Genomic DNA, 7742 nt, shown 5'->3' on the forward strand with positions numbered 1-7742 from the left:
TATAGTGAATAGGTGGGAATCATATTATTGTTTTAATATATATTATTTGAGTTGGATAAGAAGTACTTAAAGTCAATATTGCTGAGGTTGCATGATGTTACTTCAATGTGTATTTGTTTTGTGAAATTATGAAATGGACAATTGTTAGGTAATTAGTGGTCATTAATTATTCAATAATTAGGAGTTATGATTTGGAAATCATAAGATACTTTAAAATTAAAATGGTAGCCATCAATTACATTTATCATTTGTTTGCTGTCACTGGTTACTATGGCTTCAAACTTGAATAATTAATATTTTTCTATCATATTATATATTAAAATTTAACATATTGTGATAGGTAATTAAATATAAAGTGTAGTATATTATAGGAATTACATTAAAGTTATGCTAATGGGAGGAATTTAGATTTACTTAGGGAGTTTTTGGGTCTAGGCTAGACGTAGAATAATATGAATGGTTATAGACTTGTTAACTTACAAATTATGCATATATAATTGATAGATTAAAGATTCAAAGATTGAGGAAAGGAAAAGCATTGAAAAGTAGTTGCTTGACTTCGGTTCTTCGGTGGAGGTAGGTTATGATTTATGCTATTAGATAGTAAACTCTTAATAGTGATTAAAATACATTGAATGATGTTGTGAAGTTTTCTGTGTACTTGATTGTGTGGTTGTGTTGCTTGGTTAAGTGTTTTAAGATTCGTCTGAAATCCTGAGACCGTGAAATTTATATTCTTGAACCCTACTTTATCGAAGTGATGCCTTGAATAAAAAAGGCTTGATGAAATATTATCAATGAATTGAAAGCGATGATAATAAATGATAAATTAATGATATATTGGATCGGAGTGTCACGTTCCGACACGGTATTCTTGGATAGGAGTGTCAGATTCCGACACGGTATAATAGGATCGAAGTATCACGTTCCGACACGGTATAATTGGATCGGAGTGTCACGTTCCGACACGATATTCTTGAATAGGAGTGTCACGTTTCGACACGATATAATTGGATTGGAGTGTCACGTTCCGACACAGAAACATTAAAGGAAAAGGATATTGAATTAATTTAATGCACTCAATCTCAAAGAACCAATTTCCCAACGAACGTGGTGTGGAGGCATGAGTCCTCGTGTGTGCTTGATATTATGATTAATTACGTACTTGCTTTAGTTGTCACTTATTCATGTCGTTTGTTGCTTCTCACCTATTAAGTGCTATATTTGATTTTATACTATTATTCAATGTATATTAGTTACTATTTTGGGTTGGTCAATGATACTTACTCAGTACATGTTGCCTCGTACTTAGCCCTACTTGTATTTTTCTTTGATTTCCGTATATGGAGTGCAACAATTGTACCGACAAATTTGAATCACCCTCAGCTCTATCAAGTCTCGGCATATCAGGTTTAAGGGTGAGCTATTCATTCGAGTTTGGGTTGGATTCTCTCAGTCATTATCTGATGTCCTCAGTTTTCGTACTTGAATTACTTTATTTCATTTATTTTGGTGTCTTTGATACTCTTAGACTTAGTAATTGGAGATTAGATGTCCTTGTTGTGATGACTTTCAGGTTTTGGGAAAAGATATTTAGTAAATTTTTGGGCTTTCGCATTATGATTGTATTTTTTTTTTTTTTTTGTATTTTGTATGTTGGGATTTAAATTCCTTGGTTCGCCCACCTAGGAGGTTAAGTGTGGGTGTCGTTTACCACTCAAAATGAATCGTGACAATAATATAGAATATTGAACAAAAAAAAGTCTTTGTTTTAGTGGCTAAAAATGTGGTGTTGTCAAGGATAACATTAATTACTTAGTTTTAAAATTTTAAATTCCAAATTAATTATTCAAGCAATATTAATAACGTTTTATATAATCAACAAAAACAAATTTAATAATATTCTTTGTTTCTCTAGCGGCACAATCCTAAACTATGTCAGCATTATTTGTACATGTAATTATCTTATTGATATTTTGTGGAGATATAGTTACAAATAAAAAGGCTAAATTTATTTTTGTTTTAAATTTATGTATTTTTTAAAAGGTGGGAATTTTTTTAAATAAAATAAAATGGTACGATTATGTTGTTTTTTTGGGTTTAAAATTAAAATATTTTCAGATTTAAATATTTTAGATTTCAATATTTAGATTAATTTTTTTAATTAAATATGAATTATGCTTTGAAAGACTCCATCGTGCATAAGTATTCTTCTCATCTAAAAAAAAATTAAATTTATAAGATTTTTAAATTTTTAATTTCAAATTTCAATTAATTTAGTTAATAATTCGATATGAATCATGTTTAAAAAAACTCCATCATACGTGAAATAGTTATTTTAACCACATACTTAGAATTAGTTGGTTAATAATTTTTTGTTTCTTTCTAATTTTATCTTTCTTCTCTATTTTTGTGTAAATTAGAAAGTGTTCTTATCATTTATTTCATTGTTTAAACTAATAATTAGTAAATATATTCTTATCATTTTTTTTAAAAATCTTGAAGGTCTTTAAAAAATTTAATGTAAAAACATATCACTCAAATATCTGCATTTATTTTACTATAGATAAGAAGGTTGTGGAAAGATACGTAAAACATTTTTTCACAAAAGAAGAATCACACAAATTACATCATTCTATTCTTAGAAATATTTTAAAATTATTTATTAATAATTATAAGAAAAATTATACATGATTAATTTTAAACGTTTAAAAAATTTTATTTTGAGGTGTTTATATATATATATATATATATATATATAGAGAGAGAGAGAGAGAGAGAGAGAGAGAGAGATATTTTATTTTATATCGTTAATACATTCGATATAATGATTATGACCCTTCATATAAAATTCAACATTGTAAAGTCTGAAAGTCATTAAAAAAAAGTCTAAGTTAATAATTAACAAAAGAGTATGAAATTCATATTATAAATTGTAAAATATATTTATTAAATAAAATAACCTTAATAAATTCAAATAAAAGTAATTTAGCGCCAGAAAAAAAGGGCAAACGATTCTTCTTTTTTTTAAAAAAAACGTATATTTTTTGAAGATTCTACTAACATGTTTTTTCTTGCCTTTATTATTATTTATATTTAGATTATAGATTATAGATTTCTTTCAATTTAATTTGAAAACAATAAAAACTCTCTCTGTACTTTATAGATTTTAGGTCTATTTAAAAAATATTTAAAGCTATAAAAATTCTTTGTAAGCAATTATTTTAAAATACACATATAAATAAAAGAGAAATTATTAATCTTTAAAATACATGAACAAAGACACATAACATTATTCTTTGAGCTTATATTTGATGAAGATTCTACTAGCATGTTTTTTCTTGTCTTTATAATAATTTAGATTTAGATTATAGATCATAGATTTCTTTCAATTTAATTTGAAAGCAATAAAAACTCTCTCTGTGCTATAGATTTTAGGTTTATTTCAAAAATATTTAAAGCAACAAAAATTCTTTGTAAGCAATTATTCAAAAAATACATATATAAATAAAAGAGAAATTATTAATCTTAAAAATACATGTACAAAGACATATGACATTATTCTCTGAGCTTATAATCTTAAAAATACATGTACAAAGACACATAACATTATTCTCTGAGTTCATATTTGATGAAGATTCTACTAACATGTTTTTTATTGTCTTTATAATAATTTAGATTTAGATTATAGATTATTGATTTTTTTTCAATTTAATTTGAAAGCAATAAAAACTCTATCTGTGCTTTATACATTATAGATTTATTTCAAAAATATTTAAAGCAACAAAAATTCTTTGTAAGCAATTGTTTAAAAAATACATATATAAATAAATAGAGAAATTAGTAATCTTAAAATACATATGCAAACAAACATAAAATTATTCTTTGTCGTGTTCATAGGAAATAAAAAAAGAAAGTAGGTAAAATATCTAAGCATCTTATACCATGTCATTCTTGCAATCCACAACAATATTTATCAATGGTTTCAATTATGACATTCTTCACTCTAATTTTTTATTTTTCATTCACATTGTCTTTCTTTGTTTCTTTATAATAGTCTGAGCACTAATTATTAATCATTCTGCTGTAATACACACTTACCTATATACAATTCATTTCAAAAAATTAAAACCTCAAACCAAAAACGCTAATTACTATTCTATTTTGATGAAGAAAGAAAAATCTAAAAATATATGACAACTTGCCTTGATAAAATGAAGTTTAGGAGTTTTTTGTCTAATTAAGAGTAAATCTCTTTCGACAATTCCATATGAGAAGTTTAAAGTTAATTAAATTTTAAAGTGGTCAGTTATATTTAATTTAGGACTTTATATAATTTTTGAATAATTAATACATCTGTAGCTTAAAATTCAAAATTCAAAATGAATTGGTTAATACTTATCTAATCCTAGTTTCTAGCAACATGACAAAGAAGTTTTAAAACTCCCTATTTAATTGTATAAATATTTTTTTTTCAATAAATATTAATTTGTATTTGAATATTGTGATTTTGTAAGAGTAAGATTTTGTAATTATTTTTTAGTCTTTGAATTTTTATATATGTACCTATATATACGTAACATTTTGAAGTGTTTGCAATTTCTTACCCTTTTTTTTGGCAATTTTAAAAGTTAAGAAATTAGATATAGATATATAAATATATAAACTACCTCTTAGATAATATTAATTACTAATATATTTCTTTGATACAAAATCCATATAATTTTTATTAGATAATAATAAATATTTTTATTACTATTATTATTATTATTATTATTGTTATTATTATTATTTTACTATAAATAAGGATGTTGTGAAAAGATAGTTAAAAAAATCCAAAAAAAAGGGAACCACACACCTTACAGCACTATATTTAAAATTATTTTTAAATAAAATAATAATTTATTATTTAATCCTATTACATGTAATTACTAATTTTAATTATTTTAAAAGATTATTTTTATGGTGTTGACACATGGTGTTTTTCACCTCTCCTATTATATGTATATAAATTGTTAACATAGTGCTATAAGTAATAAGTTGATAAATATCAAATAAAGATAAGAGTAAGAACTAGAGCTGTCAATATGGGCTAGTCCATCAGATCCGGACTAACTCATACAGGATTCAACATTTTACGGGTCAGGTCAGGCTAGCCCATTTTTCGTTTGGGCCAGAAAATGGCCGGCACACCCACAAGTATGTGGGCTACAGGCTTGCCAAGTCAGCCCACTTTTTTAAAAGTAAAAATTAGGCAAATCACATAATCTAAGGGACATATTACTTTCTATCCCTACTCTTTCATTATTTACCAAAAATTCCCGTTTTATAGTATGTCGGATACATAATTACAGAACGATACTTAAATTAAAGCAGACAGATACTTTAATTTTTTATTTGTTGTTATCAGTTACAAAGTAAAAAAGGGATTAAATTAACCCCACGAATTATGCGGACGTTTAACAAATTTAGCATCCAGTCTGCAAAAAACCTCTAACCGATTTTGGCAAATTTAAATTTCAAATTGTGATTAAGATTAAATTTGTTATTACTGTATACAATAAAGTATCATGATGTAATACATTTAATTTTGTATCAAAATGTAAAATGATACTTAATATATCTAATTTCATTGTTTCATATCACGCGTAATTATACTAAGCTATATTGATAAGTTATTTAGTCTCATTTACATTAAACGTCAAATATATTATGTATCTGACAACAAACTTTTGTTGGTTATTATGATTTTAATCAAAGTTATATGATTCAATGTGATAAACGATACTAAATATATTAAGTAAATTATTTTGTATCAATTGTCACATATAACAAATTTATTTTTTGATAATATGATGTGTATCAAATACTTAATAATTTTATGGATATTGTATATCTGATGATAATATAGTATCAGACGTTGTGATTTACTTCAAGACTACCACATGTTAATGTATACTATTTAAACTGATAATCAGTTTGTTTAACATGTGTATAAAATATATTATCAGATATTTGTGTACATATTGTATCAGCAGTATTTGTATAAATCATACTTATAAAAAAAACAATTTATAACAAGTTACCGTAAATTAAATTATATATTTGGAGACAAAAATTAATATTGAAATATATTTCTTGACAAAAAATATTTTTTAAATTAATAATTAATTAGTAAGATTGTGTTGGAAGGAGAAGTGATAATACAAAATACTAATTAACGTAACTTCAACACAATAAAAATCTAACTATTTTACATTAATCAGTCCACCTTCTGCTAGTGTTATGTAGCCACTCTTTGACCTTGTAGGATCTTCAGTATTTACATATCCATCCTTGACTTTGTCCATACCATACTTTCATAACAGTATTCCGTATCAGTGATACTTAAAATAGCAATTTAAGTACAGCAGCATCTATTTCATAAATTAAAGTATAAATAACAATCAAGATTAAAAGTATCATATACAGTTATAATGTATAAGGTGCAATTAGTGATACACAAATAGCGACAACGAATTCATTTTTAAAGTATCAATCATCAAAAAGGTACATTGTTAAATTATTTAATGGATTAAATAACATAATAATGCATGTGATACTAATTTAAGTATCAGATACCTACATATCTTTGGGACATTTTTAACAGATACCTTTTGTTTTCCAACCTCCACGCAGGTTCATCAACATCATCAACATTTGCAAAAATTCATTTGCATGGGTAAAATGGTTTGTTGATCGAAGTTACCAAAATTGGATTGTGGACCAACATTGTTTTTTCGCCATAGAATCATCCCTACATACAAATATGATACTTAGAATAATAATCTTATATACATTAATATTCATGCAATTTTATACTAAATATCAACAATACATTCAACTAAAACAGATTAGATACGTAAATGTTCTTGTCCAACAAATAATAGATACACAAATACCTAAATATTTCATTTGTCGTCATATAAATATACCAAAAAAAAATAAGGTATCAAAAAATTATAAACCGATACTTAAAATTTTGTCTATGAAACATTAAGGAATGTGTAAACATAAAAGTATCAACAATATTCTGTGTTCCATGATTGCAATGAAATAAACTATACTTAAAAAAAAGCAATCATCCAACTACTGAAAAAGATACAAAAATCAGGATGGATAGGGATACAAATGTTGATACTGTAGGTAGTGTTGGACGAATGATAGGAGATGCCCCCTTTCTAACCCTTTTCTCTGGGGGTTTTGGGTCTTTCGAAGTTGATGCATGGCTATTCTTTGAAGAAGATCTCTTGCTAGAACTTGGATTTGTCATGATTATAGAGTCATGCAACGATTTAGAACTCAAATCTCCGAAACTTTCACTTCTGAAAAAAAAACAATAATTTTTTTAGAAAAAGAACTTAAGAAGAACATTAGATACACAAGAAATGTAAAAAAAAAGGGAAGAAAACTTACTGGAGAAGATGATAAACGAATTATGAACTCTAAATCGGATGAATAAGGATTGTTATTCGATCTTGTTAGGGTCATGGAACGATTTAGAACTCAAATCTTTGAAACTTTTGGTTCTGGAAAGAAAACTATAAATTTTTTAGAAAATGCAGAACATTACATACACAAAAAATTTAAAAAAATCAAAGAAAAATTACTTGAGAAACTCTAAAGCGGAAAAATAGGGATTGAATTTTTTTGAATTTCAAATTTAGTTTAAAATTATATCCGAAAATTTTAGGGGGGGGGGG

This window comes from Solanum pennellii, chromosome 11 (assembly GCF_001406875.1).
Source record: "Solanum pennellii chromosome 11, SPENNV200".
Classification (NCBI taxonomy): domain Eukaryota; kingdom Viridiplantae; phylum Streptophyta; class Magnoliopsida; order Solanales; family Solanaceae; genus Solanum; species Solanum pennellii.